The following is an 18,717-nucleotide window of genomic DNA, read 5'->3' on the forward strand; positions in this document are numbered from 1 at the left end:
GTTAGGGTTATGTTGAGGGCTAGGGTTAGAGAGACGGTTAGGGTTGGGATTGGACCTAGGGTTAGGGTTATGTTGAGGGCTAGGGTTAGAGAGACGGTTAGGGTTAGGATTGGACGTAGGGTTAGGGTTATGTTGAGGGCTAGGGTTGGAGAGACGGTTAGGGTTAGGATTGGACCTAGGGTTAGGGTTATGTTGAGGGCTAGGGTTAGAGAGGCGGTTAGGGTTAGGATTGGACCTAGGGTTAGGGTTATGTTGAGGGCTATGGTTAGAGAGACGGTTAGGTTTAGTATTGGACCTAGGATAGGGTTATGTTGAGGGTTAGGTTTAGAGAGACGGTAAGGGTGAGGATTGGACCTAGGATTAGGGTTATGTTGAGGGCTAGGGTTAGAGAGACGGTTTGGGTTAGGATTGGACCCAGGGTTAGAGTTATGTTGAGGGCTAGGATTAGAGAGACGGTTAGGGTTAGGTTTGGACCTAGGGTTAGGGTTATGTTGAGGGCTAGGGTTAGAGAGACGGTTAGGGTTAGGATTGGACCTAGGGTTAGGGTTATGTTGAGGGCTAGGGTTAGAGAGACGGTTAGGGTGAGGATTGGACCTAGGGTTAGGGTTATGTTGAGGGCTAGGCTTAGAGAGACGGTTAGGGTTAGGATTGGACCTAGGGTTAAGGTTATGTTAAGGGCTAGGTTTAGAGAGACGGTTAGGTCTAGGTTTGGACCTAGAGTTAGGGTTAGGTTGAGGGCTAGGGTTAGACAGACAGTTAGGGTGAAGATTGCAACTAGGGTTAGGGTTATGTTGAGGGCTAGGGTTAGAGAGACGGTTAGGGTTAGGATTGGACCTAGGGTTAGGGTTATGTTGAGGGCTACGGTTAGAGAGACGTTTAGGGTTAGGATTGGACCTAGGGTTAGGGTTATGTTGAGGGCTAGGGTTAGAGAGACGGTTAGGGTTAGGATTGGACCTAGGGTTAGGGTTATGTTGAGGGCTAGGGTTAGAGAGATGGTTAGGGTTAGGATTGGACCTAGGGTTAAGGTTATGTTGAGGGCTAGGGTTAGAGAGACGGTTAGGGTTAGGTTGGACCTAGGATTAGGGTTATGTTGAGGACTAGGGTTAGAGAGACGGTTAGGGTAGGTTTGGACCTAGGGTTAGGGTTATGTTGAGGGCTACGGTTAGAGAGACGGTTAGGGTTAGGATTGGACCTAGGGTTAGGGTTATGTTGAGGGCTAGGGTTAGAGAGACGGTTAGGGTTAGGATTGGACCTAAGGTTAAGGTTATGTTGAGGGCTAGGGTTAGAGAGAGGGTTAGGGCTAGGATTGGACCTAGGGTTAGGGTTAGGTTGAGGGCTAGGTTTAGACAGACTGTTAGGGTGAAGATTGGACCTAGGGTTAGGGTTATGTTGAGGGCTAGGGTTAGAGAGACGGTTAGAGCTAGGATTGGACCTAGGGTTAGGGTTATGTTGAGGGCCAGGGTCACAGAGACGGTTAGGGTTAGGATTGGACCTAGGGTTAGGGTTATGTTGAGGGCTAGGGTCACAGAGACGGTTAGGGTTAGGATTGGACCTAGGGTTAGGGTTATGTTGAGGGCTAGGGTCACAGAGACGGTTAGGGTTAGGATTGGACCTAGGGTTAGGGTTATGTTGAGGTCTAGGGCTAGAGAGACGCTTAGGGTTAGGTTTGGACCTAGGGTTAGGGTTATGTTTAGGGCTAGGGTTAGAGTGACGGTTAGGGTTATGGTTGGACTTAGGGTTAGGGTTATATTGAGGGCTAGGTTTAGAGAGACGGTTAGGCTTAGGATTGGACCTAGGATAGGGTTATGTTGAGGGTTAGGTTTAGAGAGACGGTAAGGGTGAGGATTGGACCTAGGATTAGGGTTATGTTGAGGGCTAGGGTTAGAGAGACGGTTTGGGTTAGGATTGGACCCAGGGTTAGAGTTATGTTGAGGGCTAGGATTAGAGAGACGGTTAGGGTTAGGTTTGGACCTAGGGTTAGGGTTATGTTGAGGGCTAGGGTTAGAGAGACGGTTAGGGTTAGGATTGGACCTAGGGTTAGGGTTATGTTGAGGGCTAGGGTTAGAGAGACGGTTAGGGTGAGGATTGGACCTAGGGTTAGGGTTATGTTGAGGGCTAGGCTTAGAGAGACGGTTAGGGTTAGGATTGGACCTAGGGTTAAGGTTATGTTAATGGCTAGGTTTAGAGAGACGGTTAGGTCTAGGTTTGGACCTAGAGTTAGGGTTAGGTTGAGGGCTAGGGTTAGACAGACAGTTAGGGTGAAGATTGCAACTAGGGTTAGGGTTATGTTGAGGGCTAGGGTTAGAGAGACGGTTAGGGTTAGGATTGGACCTAGGGTTAGGGTTATGTTGAGGGCTACGGTTAGAGAGACGTTTAGGGTTAGGATTGGACCTAGGGTTAGGGTTATGTTGAGGGCTAGGGTTAGAGAGACGGTTAGGGTTAGGATTGGACCTAGGGTTAGGGTTATGTTGAGGGCTAGGGTTAGAGAGACGGTTAGGGTTAGGATTGGACCTAGGGTTAAGGTTATGTTGAGGGCTAGGGTTAGAGAGACGGTTAGGGTTAGGTTGGACCTAGGATTAGGGTTATGTTGAGGACTAGGGTTAGAGAGACGGTTAGGGTAGGTTTGGACCTAGGGTTAGGGTTATGTTGAGGGCTACGGTTAGAGAGATCGTTAGGGTTAGGATTGGACCTAGGGTTAGGGTTATGTTGAGGGCTAGGTTTAGAGAGACGGTTAGGGTTAGGATTGGACCTAAGGTTAAGGTTATGTTGAGGGCTAGGGTTAGAGAGAGGGTTAGGGCTAGGATTGGACCTAGGGTTAGGGTTAGGTTGAGGGCTAGGTTTAGACAGACTGTTAGGGTGAAGATTGGACCTAGGGTTAGGGTTATGTTGAGGGCTAGGGTTAGAGAGACGGGTAGGGTTAGGATTGGAACTAGGGTTAGGGTTATGTTGAGGGCCAGGGTCACAGAGACGGTTAGGGTTAGGATTGGACCTAGGGTTAGGGTTATGTTGAGGGCTAGGGTTAGAGAGACGGTTAGCGTTAGGATTGGACCTAGGGTTAGGGTTATGTTGAGGGCTAGGGTTAGAGAGACGGTTAGGATTAGGATTGGACGTAGGGTTAAGGTTATGTTGAGGGCTAGGGTTAGAGAGACGGTTAGAGCTAGGATTGGACCTAGGGTTAGGGTTAGGTTGAGGGCTAGGATTAGACAGACGGTTAGGGTGAAGATTGGACCTAGGGTTAGGGTTATGTTGAGGGCTAGGGTTACAGAGAAGGTTAGGGTTAGGATTGGACCTAGGGATAGGGTTATGTTGGGGGCTAGGGTCAAAGAGACGGTTAGGGTTAGGATAGGACTAGGGTTAGGGTTATGTTGAGGGCTAGGGTTAGAGAGACGTTTAGGGTTAAGATTGGACCTAGGGTTAAGGTTATGTTGAGGGCTAGGGTTAGAGAGACGGTTAGGGCTAGTATTGGACCTAGGGTTAGGGTTAGGTTGAGGGCTAGGGTTAGACAGATGGTTAGGGTGAAGATTGGTCCTAGGGTTAGGGTTATGTTGAGGGTTAGGGTTAGAGAGACGGTTAGGGTTAGGATTGGACCTAGGGTTAGGGTTATGTTGAGGGCTAGGGTCACAGAGACGGTTAGGGTTAGGATTGGACCTAGGGTTAGGGTTATGTTGAGGTCTAGGGCTAGAGAGACGCTTAGGGTTAGGTTTGGACCTAGGGTTAGGGTTATGTTTAGGGCTAGGGTTAGAGTGACGGTTAGGGTTATGGTTGGACTTAGGGTTAGGGTTATGTTGAGGGCTAGGTTTAGAGAGACGGTTAGGCTTAGGATTGGACCTAGGGTTAGGGTTATGTTGAGGGCTAGGGTTAGAGTGACGGTTAGGGTTAGGATTGGACCTAGGGTTAGGGTTATGTTGAGGGCTAGGGTTAGAGAGACGGTTTGGGTTAGAATTGGACCTAGGGTTAAGGTTATGTTGAGGGCTAGGGTTAGAGAGACGGTTAGGGTGAAGATTGCACCTAGGGTTAGGGTTATGTTGAGGTCTAGGGTTAGAGAGACGGTTAGGGTTAGGATTGGAACTAAGGTTAGGGGTATGTTGAGGGTTAGGGTCACAGAGACGGTTGGGGTTAGGATTGGACCTAGGGTTAAGGTTATGTTGAGGGCTAGGGTTAGAGAGACGGTTAAGGCGAGGATTGGACCTAGGGTTAGGGTTATATTGAAGGCTAGGGTTAGAGAGACGGTTAGGGTTAGGATTGGACCTAGGGTTAGGGTTATGTTGAGGGCTAGGGTTAGAGAGACGGTTAGGGTTAGGATTGGACCTAGGGTTAGGGTTATGTTGAGGGCTAGGATTAGAGAGACGGTTAGGGTTAGGATTGGACCTAGGGTTAGGATTATGTTGAGGGCTAGGGTTAGAGAGACGGTTAGGGTTAGGATTGGACGTAGGGTTAGGGTTATGTTGAGGGCTAGGGTTAGAGAGACGGTTAGGGTGAGGATTGGACCTAGGGTTAGGGTTATATTGAGGGCTAGGGTTAGAGAGACGGTTAGGGTTAGGATTGGACCTAGTGTTAGGGTAAGGTTGAGGGCTAGGGTCACAGACACGGTTAGGGTTAGGATTGGACCTAGGGTTAGGGTTATGTTGAGGGCTAGGGTTAGAGAGACGGTTATTGTTAGGATTGGACCTAGGGTTAGGGTTATGTTGAGGGCTAGGGTTAGAGAGACGGTTAGGGTTAGGATTGGACCTAGGGTTAGGGTTATGTTGAGGGCTAGGGTTAGAGAGACGGTTAGGGTGAGGATTGGACCTAGGGTTAGGGTTATATTGAGGGCTAGGGTTAGAGAGACGGTTAGGGTTAGGATTGGACCTAGTGTTAGGGTTATGTTGAGGGTTACGGTTAGAGAGACGGTTAGGGTTAGGATTGGACCTAGGGTTAAGGTTATGTTGAGGGCTAAGGTTAGAGAGATGGTTACGGCTAGGATTCGACCTAGGGTTAGGGTTAGTTTGAGGTCTAGGGTTAGACAGACGGTTAGGGTGAAGATTGGACCTAGGGTTAGGGTTATGTTGAGGGCTAGGTTAGAGAGACGGTTAGGGTTAGGATTGGACCTAGGGTTAGGGTTATGTTGAGGGCTAGGTCACAGAGACGGTTAGGGTTAGGATTGGACCTAGGGTTTGGGTTATGTTGAGGGCTAGGGTTAGAGAGACGGTTAGGGTTAGGATTGGCCCTAGGGTTAGGGTTTTGTTGAGGGCTAGGGTTAGAGAGACGGTTAGGGTTAGGATTGGACCTAGGGTTAGGGTTATGTTGAGGGCTAGGGTTAGAGAGATGGTTAGGGTTAGGATTGGACCTAGGGTTAGGGTTATGTTCAGGGCTAGGGTTAGAGAGACAATTAGGGTTAGGATTGGACCTAGGATTAGGGTTATGTTGAGGGCTAGGGTTAGAGGGACGGTTAGGGTTAGGATTGGACCTAGGTTTAGGGTTAGGTTGAGTATTGGGTTAGAGAGATGGTTAGGGTTAGGATTGGACCTAGGGTTAGGGTTAGGTTGAGGGCTAGGGTTAGACAGAGGGTTAGGGTGAATATTGGACCTAGGGTTAGAGTTATGTTGAGGGCTAGGGTCACAGAGACGGTTAGGGTTAGGATTGGACCTAGGGTTTTGGTTATGTTGAGGGCTAGGGTTAGAGAGACGGTTAGGGTTAGGATTGGACCTAGTGTTAGGGTAAGGTTGAGGGCTAGGGTCACAGACACGGTTAGGGTTAGGATTGGACCTAGGGTTAGGGTTATGTTGAGGGCTAGGGTTAGAGAGACGGTTATTGTTAGGATTGGACCTAGGGTTAGGGTTATGTTGAGGGCTAGGGTTAGAGAGACGGTTAGGGTTAGGATTGGACCTAGGGTTAGGGTTATGTTGAGGGCTAGGGTTAGAGAGACGGTTAGGGTGAGGATTGGACCTAGGGTTAGGGTTATATTGAGGGCTAGGGTTAGAGAGACGGTTAGGGTTAGGATTGGACCTAGTGTTAGGGTTATGTTGAGGGTTACGGTTAGAGAGACGGTTAGGGTTAGGATTGGACCTAGGGTTAAGGTTATGTTGAGGGCTAAGGTTAGAGAGACGGTTACGGCTAGGATTCGACCTAGGGTTAGGGTTAGTTTGAGGTCTAGGGTTAGACAGACGGTTAGGGTGAAGATTGGACCTAGGGTTAGGGTTATGTTGAGGGCTAGGTTAGAGAGACGGTTAGGGTTAGGATTGGACCTAGGGTTAGGGTTATGTTGAGGGCTAGGTCACAGAGACGGTTAGGGTTAGGATTGGACCTAGGGTTTGGGTTATGTTGAGGGCTAGGGTTAGAGAGACGGTTAGGGTTAGGATTGGCCCTAGGGTTAGGGTTTTGTTGAGGGCTAGGGTTAGAGAGACGGTTAGGGTTAGGATTGGACCTAGGGTTAGGGTTATGTTGAGGGCTAGGGTTAGAGAGATGGTTAGGGTTAGGATTGGACCTAGGGTTAGGGTTATGTTCAGGGCTAGGGTTAGAGAGACAATTAGGGTTAGGATTGGACCTAGGATTAGGGTTATGTTGCGGGCTAGGGTTAGAGGGACGGTTAGGGTTAGGATTGGACCTAGGTTTAGGGTTAGGTTGAGTATTGGGTTAGAGAGATGGTTAGGGTTAGGATTGGACCTAGGGTTAGGGTTAGGTTGAGGGCTAGGGTTAGACAGAGGGTTAGGGTGAATATTGGACCTAGGGTTAGAGTTATGTTGAGGGCTAGGGTCACAGAGACGGTTAGGGTTAGGATTGGACCTAGGGTTTTGGTTATGTTGAGGGCTAGGGTTAGAGAGACGGTTAGGGTTAGGATTGGACCTAGGGTTAGGGTTATGTTGAGGGATAGGGTTAGAGAGACGATTAGGGTTAGGATTGGATCTAGGGTTAGGGTTATGTTGAAGGCTAGGGTCACAGAGACGGTTAGGGTTAGGATTGGACCTAGGGTTAGGGTTATATTGAGGGCTAGGGTTAGAGAGATGGTTAGGGTTGGGATTGGATCTAGGGTTAAGGTTAGGTTGAAGGCTAGGTTTAGAGAGACGGTTAGGGTGAAGATTGGACCTAGGGTTCGGGTTATGTTGAGGGCTAGGGTTAGAGAGACGGTTAGGGTTAGGATTGGACCTACGGTTAGGGTTATGTTGAGGGCTAGGGTCACAGAGACGGTTAGGGTTAGGATTGGACCTAGGGTTAGGGTTATGTTGAGGGCTAGGGTTAGAGAGACGGTTAGGGTTAGGATTGGACCTAGGGTTAGGGTTATGTTGAGGGCTAGGCTTAGAGAGACGGTTAGGGTTAGGATTGGACCTAGGGTTAGGGTCATGTTGAGGGCTAGGTTTAGAGAGACGGTTAGGGCTAGGATTGGACCTAGGTTAGGGCTAGGTTGAGGGCTAGGGTTAGACAGACCGTTAGGGTGAAGATTGGACCTAGGGTTAGGGTTGTGTTGAGGGCTAGGGTTAGAGAGACGGTTAGGGTTAGGATTGGACATAGGGTTAGGGTTATGTTGAGGGCTAATGTTAGAGAGACAATTAGGGTTAGGATTGGACCTAGGGTTAAGGTTATGTTGAGGGCTAGGGTTAGAGAGATGGTTAGGGTTGGGATTGGACCTAGGGTTAGGGTTATGTTGAGGGCTAGGGTTAGAGAGACGGTTAGGGTTAGGATTGGACCTAGGGTTAGGGTTATGTTGCGGGCTAGGTTTAGAGAGACGGTTAGGGTTAGGATTGGACCTAGGGTTAGGGTTATGTTGAGGGCTAATGTTAGAGAGACAATTAGGGTTAGGATTGGACCTAGGGTTAAGGTTATGTTGAGGGCTAGGGTTAGAGAGACGGTTAGGGTTAGGATTGGAGCTAGGTTTAGCGTTAGGGTGAGTACTAGGGTTAGAGAGATGGTTAAGGTTAGGATTGGACCTAGGGTTACAGTTATGTTGAGGGCTAGGGTTAGAGAGACGGTTAGGGTGAGGATTGGACCTAGGGTTAGGGTTATATTGAGGGCTAGGGTTAGAGAGACGGTTAGGGTTAGGATTGGACCTAGGGTTAGGGTTATGTTGAGGGCTAGGGTTAGAGAGTCGGTTAGGGTTAGGATTGGACCTAGGGTTAAGGTTATGTTGAGGGCTAGGGTTAGAGTGACGGTTAGGGCTAGGATTGGACCTAGGGTTAGGGTTAGGTTGAGGGCTAGGGTTAGAAAGACGGTTAGGGTGAAGATTGGACCTAGGGTTAGGGTTATGTTGAGGGCTAGGGTTAGAAAGACGGTTAGGGTTAGGATTGGAACTAAGGTTAGGGGTATGTTGAGGATTAGGGTCACAGAGACGGTTGGGGTTAGGATTGGACGTAGGGTTAGGGTTATGTTGATTGCTAGGGTTAGAGAGTCGGTTAGGGTTAGGATTGGACCTAGGGTTAAGGTTATGTTTAGGGCTAGGGTTAGAGAGACGGTTATGGTTAGGATTGGACCTAAGGTTAGGGTTATGTTGAGAGTTAGGGTCACAGAGACGGTTGGGGTTAGGATTGGACCTAGAGTTAGGGTTATGTTGAGGGCTAGGGTTAGAGAGACGGTTAGGGCGAGGATTGGACCTAGGGTTAGGGTTATATTGAAGGCTAGGGTTAGAGAGACGGTTAGGGTTAGGATTGGACGTAGGGTTAGGGTTATGTTGAGGGCTAGGGTTAGAGAGACGGTTAGGGTGAGGATTGGACCTAGGGTTAGGGTTATATTGAGGGCTAGGGTTAGAGAGACGGTTAGGGTTAGGATTGGACCTAGTGTTAGGGTAAGGTTGAGGGCTAGGGTCACAGACACGGTTAGGGTTAGGATTGGACCTAGGGTTAGGGTTATGTTGAGGGCTAGGGTTAGAGAGACGGTTATTGTTAGGATTGGAAGTAGGGTTAGGGTTATGTTGAGGGCTAGGTTTAGAGAGACGGTTAGGGTTAGGATTGGACCTAGGGTTAGGGTTATGTTGCGGGCTAGGGTTAGAGAGACGGTTAGGGTTAGGATTGGACCTAGGGTTAAGGTTATGTTGAGGGCTAGGGTTAGAGAGACAGTTAGGGCTAGGTTTGGTCCTAGGGTTAGGGTTAGGTTGAGGGCTAGGGTTAGACAGACAGTTAGGGTGAAGGTTGCACCTAGGGTTAGGGTTATGTTGAGGGCTAGGGTTAGAGAGACGGTTAGGGTTAGGATTGGACCTAGGGTTAGGGTTATGTTGAGGGCTAGGGTTAGGGAGGCGGTTAGGGTTAGGTTTGGACCTAGGGTTAAGGTTATGTTGAGGGCTAGGGTTAGAGAGACGGTTAGGGTGAGGATTGGACCTAGGGTTAGGGTTATATTGAGGGCTAGGGTTAGAGAGACGGTTAGGGTTAGGATTGGACCTAGGGTTAAGTTTATGTTGAGGGCTAGGGTTAGAGAGGCAGTTAGGGCTAGGTTTGGTCCTAGGGTTAGGGTTAGGTTGAGGGCTAGGGTTAGACAGACAGTTAGGGTGAAGGTTGCACCTAGGGTTAGGGTTATGTTGAGGGCTAGGGTTAGAGAGACGGTTACGGTGAGGATTGGACCTAGGGTAAGTGTTAAGTTGAGGGCTAGGGTTAGAGAGACTGTTAGGGTTAGGATTGGACCTAGGCTTAGGGTTATATTGAGGACTAGGGTTAGAGAGACGTTTAGGGTTAGGATAGGACCTAGGGTTAGGGTTACGTTGAAGGCTAGGGTTAGAGAGACGGTTAGGGTTAGGATTGGAGCTAAGGTTAAGGTTATGTTTAGGGCTAGGGTTAAGAGACGGTTAGAGCTAGGATTGGGCCTAGGGTTAGGGTTAGGTTGAGGGCTAGCGTCACAGAGACGGTTAGGGTTAGGATTGGACCTAGGGTTAGGGTTATGTTGAGGGCTAGGGTTAGAGAGACGGTTATGGTTAGGATTGGACCTAGGGTTAGGGTTATGTTGAGGGCTAGGCTTAGAGAGACGGTTAGGGTTAGGATTGGACCTAGGTTTAGGGTTATGTTGAGGGCTAATGTTAGAGAGACAATTAGGGTTAGGATTGGACCTAGGGTTAAGGTTATGTTGAGGGCTAGGGTTAGAGAGATGGTTAGGGTTGGGATTGGACCTAGGGTTAGGGTTATGTTGAGGGCTAGGGTTAGAGAGACGGTTAGGGTTAGGATTGGACCTAGGGTTAGGGTTATGTTGAGGGCTAGGCTTAGAGAGACGGTTAGGGTTAGGATTGGACCTAGGGTTAGGGTTATGTTGAGGGCTAATGTTAGAGAGACAATTAGGATTAGGATTGGACCTAGGGTTAAGGTTATGTTGAGGGCTAGGGTTAGAGAGACGGTTAGGGTTAGGATTGGACCTAGGTTTAGCGTTAGGTTGAGTACTAGGGTTAGAGAGATGGTTAAGGTTAGGATTGGACCTAGGGTTACGGTTATGTTGAGGGCTAGGGTTAGAGAGACGGTTAGGGTGAGGATTGGACCTAGGGTTAGGGTTATATTGAGGGCTAGGGTTAGAGAGACGGTTAGGGTTAGGATTGGACCTAGGGTTAGGGTTATGTTGAGGGCTAGGGTTAGAGAGTCGGTTAGGGTTAGGATTGGACCTAGGGTTAAGGTTATGTTGAGGGCTAGGGTTAGAGTGACGGTTAGGGCTAGGATTGGACCTAGGGTTAGGGTTAGGTTGAGGGCAAGATTTAGAAAGACGGTTAGGGTGAAGATTGGACCTAGGGTTAGGGTTATGTTGAGGGCTAGGGTTAGAGAGACGGTTAGGGTTAGGATTGGAACTAAGGTTAGGGGTATGGTGAGGATTAGGGTCACAGAGACGGTTGGGGTTAGGATTGGACGTAGGGTTAGGGTTATGTTGATTGCTAGGGTTAGAGAGTCGGTTAGGGTTAGGATTGGACCTAGGGTTAAGGTTATGTTGAGGGCTAGGTTTAGAGTGACGGTTAGGGCTAGGATTGGACCTAGGGTTAGGGTTAGGTTGAGGGCTAGGGTTAGACAGACGGTTAGGGTGAAGATTGGACCTAGGGTTAGGGTTATGTTTAGGGCTAGGGTTAGAGAGACGGTTAGGGTTAGGATTGGACCTAAGGTTAGGGTTATGTTGAGAGTTAGGGTCACAGAGACGGTTGGGGTTAGGATTGGACCTAGAGTTAGGGTTATGTTGAGGACTAGGGTTAGAGAGACGGTTAGGGCGAGGATTGGACCTAGGGTTAGGGTTATATTGAAGGCTAGGGTTAGAGAGACGGTTAGGGTTAGGATTGGACCTAGGGTTAGGGTTATGTTGAGGGCTAGGGTTAGAGAGACGGTTAGGGTTAGGATTGGACCTAGGGTTAGGATTATGTTGAGGGCTAGGGTTAGAGAGACGGTTAGGGTTAGGATTGGACCTAGGGTTAGGGTTATGTTGAGGGCTAGGGTTAGAGAGACGGTTAGGGTGAGGATTGGACCTAGGGTTAGGGTTATATTGAGGGCTAGGGTTAGAGAGACGGTTAGGGTTAGGATTGGACCTAGGGTTAGGGTTAGGTTGAGGGCTAGGGTCACAGACACGGTTAGGGTTAGGATTGGACCTAGGGTTAGGGTTATGTTGAGGGCTAGGGTTAGAGAGACGGTTAGGGTTAGGATTGGACCTAGGGTTAGGGTTATGTTGAGGGCTAGGTTTAGAGAGACGGTTAGGGTTAGGATTGGACCTAGGGTTAGGGTTATGTTGCGGGCTAGGGTTAGAGAGACGGTTAGGGTTAGGATTGGACCTAGGGTTAAGGTTATGTTGAGGGCTAGGGTTAGAGAGACAGTTAGGGCTAGGTTTGGTCCTAGGGTTAGGGTTAGGTTGAGGGCTAGGGTTAGACAGACAGTTAGGGTGAAGGTTGCACCTAGGGTTAGGGTTATGTTGAGGGCTAGGGTTAGAGAGACGGTTAGGGTTAGGATTGGACCTAGGGTTAGGGTTATGTTGAGGGCTAGGGTTAGGGAGGCGGTTATGGTTAGGTTTGGACCTAGGGTTAAGGTTATGTTGAGGGCTAGGGTTAGAGAGACGGTTAGGGTTAGGATTGGACCTAGGGTTAGGGTTATGTTGAGGGCTAGGGTTAAAGAGACGGTTAGGGTTAGGATTGGACCTAGGGTTAGGGTTATGTTGAGGGCTAGGCTTAGAGAGACGGTTAGGGTTAGGATTGGACCTAGGGTTAGGGTTATGTTGAGGGCTAATGTTAGAGAGACAATTAGGGTTAGGATTGGACCTAGGATTAAGGTTATGTTGAGGGCTAGGGTTAGAGAGATGGTTACGGTTGGGATTGGACCTAGGGTTAGGGTTATGTTGAGGGCTAGGGTTAGAGAGACGGTTAGGGTTAGGATTGGACCTAGGGTTAGGTTTATGTTGAGGGCTAGGCTTAGAGAGACGGTTAGGGTTAGGATTGGACCTAGGGTTAGGGTTATGTTGAGGGCTAATGTTAGAGAGACAATTAGGGTTAGGATTGGACCTAGGGTTAAGGCTATGTTGAGGGCTAGGGTTAGAGAGACGGTTAGGGTTAGGATTGGACCTAGGTTTAGCGTTAGGTTGAGTACTAGGGTTAGAGAGATGGTTAAGGTTAGGATTGGACCTAGGGTTACGGTTATGTTGAGGGCTAGGGTTAGAGAGACGGTTAGGGTGAGGATTGGACCTAGGGTTAGGGTTTTATTGAGGGCTAGGGTTAGAGAGACGGTTAGGGTTAGGATTGGACCTAGGGTTAGGGTTATGTTGAGGGCTAGGGTTAGAGAGACGGTTAGGGTTAGGATTGGACCTAGGGTTAAGGTTATGTTGAGGGCTAGGGTTAGAGTGACGGTTAGGGCTAGGATTGGACCTAGGGTTAGGGTTAGGTTGAGGGCTAGGGTTAGACAGACGGTTAGGGTGAAGATTGGTCCTAGGGTTAGGGTTATGTTGAGGGTTAGGGTTAGAGAGACGGTTAGGGTTAGGATTGGACCTAGGGTTAGGGTTAGGTTGAGGGCTAGGGTCACAGACAGGTTAGGGTTAGGATTGGACCTAGGGTTAGGATTATGTTGAGGGCTAGGGTTAGAGAGACGGTTAGGGTTAGGATTGGACCTAGGGTTAGGGTTATGTTGAGGGCTAGGGTTAGAGAGACGGTTAGGGTGAGGATTGGACCTAGGGTTAGGGTTATATTGAGGGCTAGGGTTAGAGAGACGGTTAGGGTTAGGATTGGACCTACGGTTAGGGTTAGGTTGAGGGCTAGGGTCACAGACACGGTTAGGGTTAGGATTGGACCTAGGGTTAGGGTTATGTTGAGGGCTAGGGTTAGAGAGACGGTTAGGGTTAGCATTGGACCTCGGGTTAAGTTTATGTTGAGGGCTAAGGTTAGAGAGACGGTTAGGGCTAGGATTGGACCTAGGGTTAGGGTTAGGTTGAGGGCTAGGGTTAGACAGACGGTTAGGGTGAAGATTGGACCTAGGGTTAGGGTTATGTTGAGGGCTAGGGTTAGAGAGACGGTTAGGGTTAGGATTGGACCTAGGGTTAGGGTTAGGTTGAGGGCTAGGGTTAGAAAGACGATTTGGGTGAATATTGGACCTAGGGTTAGGGTTATGTTGAGGGCTAGGGTTAGAGAGACGGTTAGGGTTAGGATTGGACCTAGGGTTAGGGTTATGTTGAGGGCTGGGGTCACAGAAACGGTTAGGTTTAGGATTGGACCAAGGGTTAGGGTTATGTTGAGGGCTAGGGTTAGAGAGACGGTTAGGGTTAGGATTGGACCTAGGGCTAGAGTTATGTTGAGGGCTAGGTTTAGAGAGACGGTTAGGGTTAGGATTGGACCTAGGGTTAGGGTTATGTTGAGCGCTAGAGTTAGTGAGACGGTTAGGGTTAGGATTGGACCTAGGGTTAGGGTTATGTTGAGGGCTAGGGTTAGAGATACGGTTAGGGTTAGGATTGGACCTAGGGTTAAGGTTATGTTGAGGGCTAGGGTTAGATAGAGGGTTAGGGCTAGGTTTGGACCTAGGCTGAGGGTTAGGTTGAGGGCTAGGTTTAGACAGACGGTTAGGGTGAATATTGGAGCTAGAGTTAGGGTTATGTTGAGGGCTAGGTTTAGAGATTCCGTTAGGGTTAGGATTGGACCTAGGGTTAGGGTTATGTTGAGAGCTAGGGTTAGAGAGACTGTTAGGGTTAGGATTGGACCTAGGGTAAGGGTTATGTTGAGGGCTAGGGTTAGAGAGATGGTTAGGGTTAGGATTGCACCTACGGTTAGGGTTATGTTGAGGGCTAGGGTTAGAGAGACGGTTAGGGTTAGGATTGGACATAGGGTTAGGGTTATGTTGAGGGCTAGGGTTAGAGAGACGGTTAGGGTGAGGATCGACCTAGGGTAAGGGTTATGTTGAGGGCTAGGGTTAGAGAGACGGTTAGGGTTAGGATTGGACCTAGGGTTAGGGTTATGTAGTGGGCTAGGGTCACAGAGACGGTTAGGGTTAGGATTGGACCTAGGGTTAGGGTTATGTTGAGGGCTAGGGTTACAGAGACGATTAGGGTTAGGATAGGACCTAGGGTTAGGGTTATGTTGAGGGCTAGGGTTAGAGAGACGGTTAGTGTTAGGATTGGACGTAGGGTTAAGGTTATGTTGACGGCTAGGGTTAGAGAGACGGTTAGGGTTAGCATTGGACCTAGGGTTAAGTTTATGTTGAGGGCTAAGGTTAGAGAGACGTTTAGGGCTAGGATTGGACCTAGGGTTAGGGTTAGGTTGAGGGCTAGGGTTAGACAGACGGTTAGGGTGAAGATTGGACCTAGGGTTAGGGTTATGTTGAGGGCTAGGGTTAGAGAGACGGTTAGGGTTAGGATTGGTCCTAGGGTTAGGGTTATGTTGAGGGCTAGGGTCACAGAGACGGTTAGGGTTAGGATTGGACCTAGGGTTAGGGTTATGTTGAGGGCTAGTGTTAGAGAGACCCTTACGGTTAGGAATGGACCTAGGGTTAGGGTTATGTTGAGGGCTAGGGATAGAGAGACGGTTAGTGTTAGGATTGGTACTAGGGTTAGGGTTATGTTCACGGCTAGGGTTAGAGAGACGGTTAGGGTTAGGATTGGACCTAGGGTTAGGGTTATGTTGAGGGCTAGGGTTAGACAGACGGTTAGGGTGAAGATTGGACCTAGGGTTAGGGTTATGTTGAGGGCTAGTTTTAGAGAGACGGTTAGGGTTAGGATTGGACCTAGGGTTAGGGTTATGTTGAGGGCTAGGGTTAGAGAGACGGTTAGGGTTAGGATTGGACCTAGGGTTAGGGTTATGTTGAGGGCTAGGGTTAGAGAGACGGTAATGTTTAGGATTGGACCTAGGGTTAGGGTTATGTTGAGGGCTAGGGTTAGAGAGACCGTTAGGGTTAGGATTGGACCTAGGGTTAGGGTTATGTTGAGGGCTAATGTTAGAGAGACAATTAGGGTTAGGATTGGACCTAGGGTTAAGGTTATGTTGAGGGCTAGGGTTAGAGAGACGGTTAGGGTTAGGATTGGACCTAGGTTTAGCGTTAGGTTGAGTACTAGGGTTAGAGACATGGTTAGGGTTAGGATTGGACCTAGGGTTAGGGTTAGGTTGAGGGCTAGGGTTAGACAGACGAATAGGGTGAATATTGGACCTAGGGTTAGGGTTATGTTGAGGGCTAGGGTTAGAGAGACGGTTAGGGTTAGGATTGGACCTAGGGTTAGGGTTATGTTGAGGGCTAGTGTCACAGAGACGGTTAGGGTTAGGATTGGACCTAGGGTTAGGGTTATGTTGAGGGCTAGTGTTAGAGAGACGGTTAGGGTTAGGATTGGACCTAGGGTTAAGGTTATGTTGAGGGCTAGGGTTAGAGAGACGGTTAGGGTTAGGATTGGACCTAGGTTTAGCGTTAGGTTGAGTACTAGGGTTAGAGAGATGGTTAGGGTTAGGATTGGACCTAGGGTTAGGGTTATGTTGAGGGCTAGGGTTAGAGAGACGGTTAGGGTTAGGATTGGACCTAGGGTTAGGGTTAGGTTGAGGGCTAGGGTTAGAAAGACGATTTGGGTGAATATTGGACCTAGGGTTAGGGTTATGTTGAGGGCTAGGGTTAGAGAGACGGTTAGGGTTAGGATTGGACCTAGGGTTAGGGTTATGTTGAGGGCTGGGGTCACAGAAACGGTTAGGGTTAGGATTGGACCAAGGGTTAGGGTTATGTTGAGGGCTAGGGTTAGAGAGACGGTTAGGGTTAGGATTGGACCTAGGGCTAGAGTTATGTTGAGGGCTAGGTTTAGAGAGACGGTTAGGGTTAGGATTGGACCTAGGGTTAGGGTTATGTTGAGCGCTAGAGTTAGAGTGACGGTTAGGGTTAGGATTGGACCTAGGGTTAGGGTTATGTTGAGGGCTAGGGTTAGAGATACGGTTAGGGTTAGGATTGGACCTAGGGTTAAGGTTATGTTGAGGGCTAGGGTTAGATAGAGGGTTAGGGCTAGGTTTGGACCTAGGGTTAGGGTTAGGTTGAGGGCTAGGTTTAGACAGAGGGTTAGGGTGAATATTGGAGCTAGCGTTAGGGTTATGTTGAGGGCTAGGTTTAGAGATTCCGTTAGGGTTAGGATTGGACCTAGGGTTAGGGTTATGTTGAGGGCTAATGTTAGAGAGACAATTAGGGTTAGGATTGGACCTAGGGTTAAGGTTATGTTGAGGGCTAGGGTTAGAGAGACGGTTAGGGTTAGGATTGGACCTAGGTTTAGCGTTAGGTTGAGTACTAGGGTTAGAGAGATGGTTAGGGTTAGGATTGGACCTAGGGTTAGGGTTATGTTGAGGGCTAGGGTTAGAGAGACGGTTAGGGTTAGGATTGGACCTAGGGTTAGGGTTAGGTTGAGGGCTAGGGTTAGAAAGACGATTTGGGTGAATATTGGACCTAGGGTTAGGGTTATGTTGAGGACTAGGGTTAGAGAGACGGTTAGGGTTAGGATTGGACCTAGGGTTAGGGTTATGTTGAGGGCTGGGGTCACAGAGACGGTTAGGGTTAGGATTGGACCTAGGGTTAGGGTTATGTTGAGGGCTAGGGTTAGAGAGACGGTTAGGGTTAGGATTGGACCTAGGTTTAGGGTTATGTTGAGGGCTAGGGTTAGCGAGACGGTTAGGGTTAGGATTGGACCTAGGGTTAGGGTTATGTTGAGGGCTAGGGTTAGAGAGACGGTTAGGGTTAGGATTGGACCTAGGTTTAGCGTTAGGTTGAGTACTAGGGTTAGAGAGATGGTTAGGGTTAGGATTGGACCTAGGGTTATGGTTATGTTGAGGGCTAGGGTTAGAGAGACGGTTAGGGTTAGGATTGGACCTAGGGTTAGGGTTATGTTGAGGGCTAGGGTTAGAGCGACGGTTAGGGTTAGGATTGGACCGAGGGTTAAGGTTATGTTGAGGGCTAGGGTCACAGAGACGGTTAGGGTTAGGATTGGACCTAGGGTTAGGGTTACGTTGAGGGCTAGTGTTAGAGAGACGGTTACGGTTAGCATTGGACCTAGGGTTAGGGTTATGTTGAGGGCTAGGGATAGAGAGACGGTTAGGGTTAGGATTGGACCTAGGGTTAGGGTTATGTTCAGGGCTAGGGTTAGAGAGACGGTTAGGGTTAGGATTGGACCTAGGGTTAGGGTTATGTTCAGGGCTAGGGTTAGAGAGACGGTTAGGGTTAGGATTGGACCTAGGTTTAGCGTTAGGTTGAGTACTAGGGTTAGAGAGATGGTTAGGGTTAGGATTGGACCTAGGGTTAGGGTTATGTTGAGGGCTAGTGTTGGAGAGACGGTTAGGGTTAGGATTGGACCTAGGGTTAGGGTTATGTTGAGGGCTAGTGTCACAGAGACGGTTAGGGTTAGGATTGGACATAGGGTTAGGGTTATGTTGAGGGCTAGGGTTAGAGAGACGGTTAGGGTGAGGATCGACCTAGGGTAAGGGTTATGTTGAGGGCTAGGGTTAGAGAGACGGTTAGGGTTAGGATTGGACCTAGGGTTAGGGTTATGTAGTGGGCTAGGGTCACAGAGACGGTTAGGGTTAGGATTGGACCTAGGGTTAGGGTTATGTTCAGGGCTAGGGTTAGAGAGACGGTTAGGGTTAGGATTGGACCTAGGGTTAGGGTTATGTTCAGGGCTAGGGTTAGAGAGACGGTTAGGGTTAGGATTGGACCTAGGTTTAGCGTTAGGTTGAGTACTAGGGTTAGAGAGATGGTTAGGGTTAGGATTGGACCTAGGGTTAGGGTTATGTTGAGGGCTAGTGTTGGAGAGACGGTTAGGGTTAGGATTGGACCTAGGGTTAGGGTTATGTTGAGGGCTAGTGTCACAGAGACGGTTAGGGTTAGGATTGGACATAGGGTTAGGGTTATGTTGAGGGCTAGAGTTAGAGAGACGGTTAGGGTGAGGATCGACCTAGGGTAAGGGTTATGTTGAGGGGTAGGGTTAGAGAGACGGTTAGGGTTAGGATTGGACCTAGGGTTAGGGTTATGTTGAGGGCTAGGGTTAGAGCGACGGTTAGGGTTAGGATTGGACCGAGGGTTAAGGTTATGTTGAGGGCTAGGGTCACAGAGACGGTTAGGGTTAGGATTGGACCTAGGGTTAGGGTTACGTTGAGGGCTAGTGTTAGAGAGACGGTTACGGTTAGCATTGGACCTAGGGTTAGGGTTATGTTGAGGGCTAGGGATAGAGAGACGGTTAGGGTTAGGATTGGACCTAGGGTTAGGGTTATGTTCAGGGCTAGGGTTAGAGAGACGGTTAGGGTTAGGATTGGACCTAGGGTTAGGGTTATGTTCAGGGCTAGGGTTAGAGAGACGGTTAGGGTTAGGATTGGACCTAGGTTTAGCGTTAGGTTGA

This window comes from Miniopterus schreibersii (genome assembly GCF_964146895.1).
Source record: "Miniopterus schreibersii genome assembly, chromosome: 11".
Classification (NCBI taxonomy): Eukaryota; Metazoa; Chordata; class Mammalia; order Chiroptera; family Miniopteridae; genus Miniopterus; species Miniopterus schreibersii.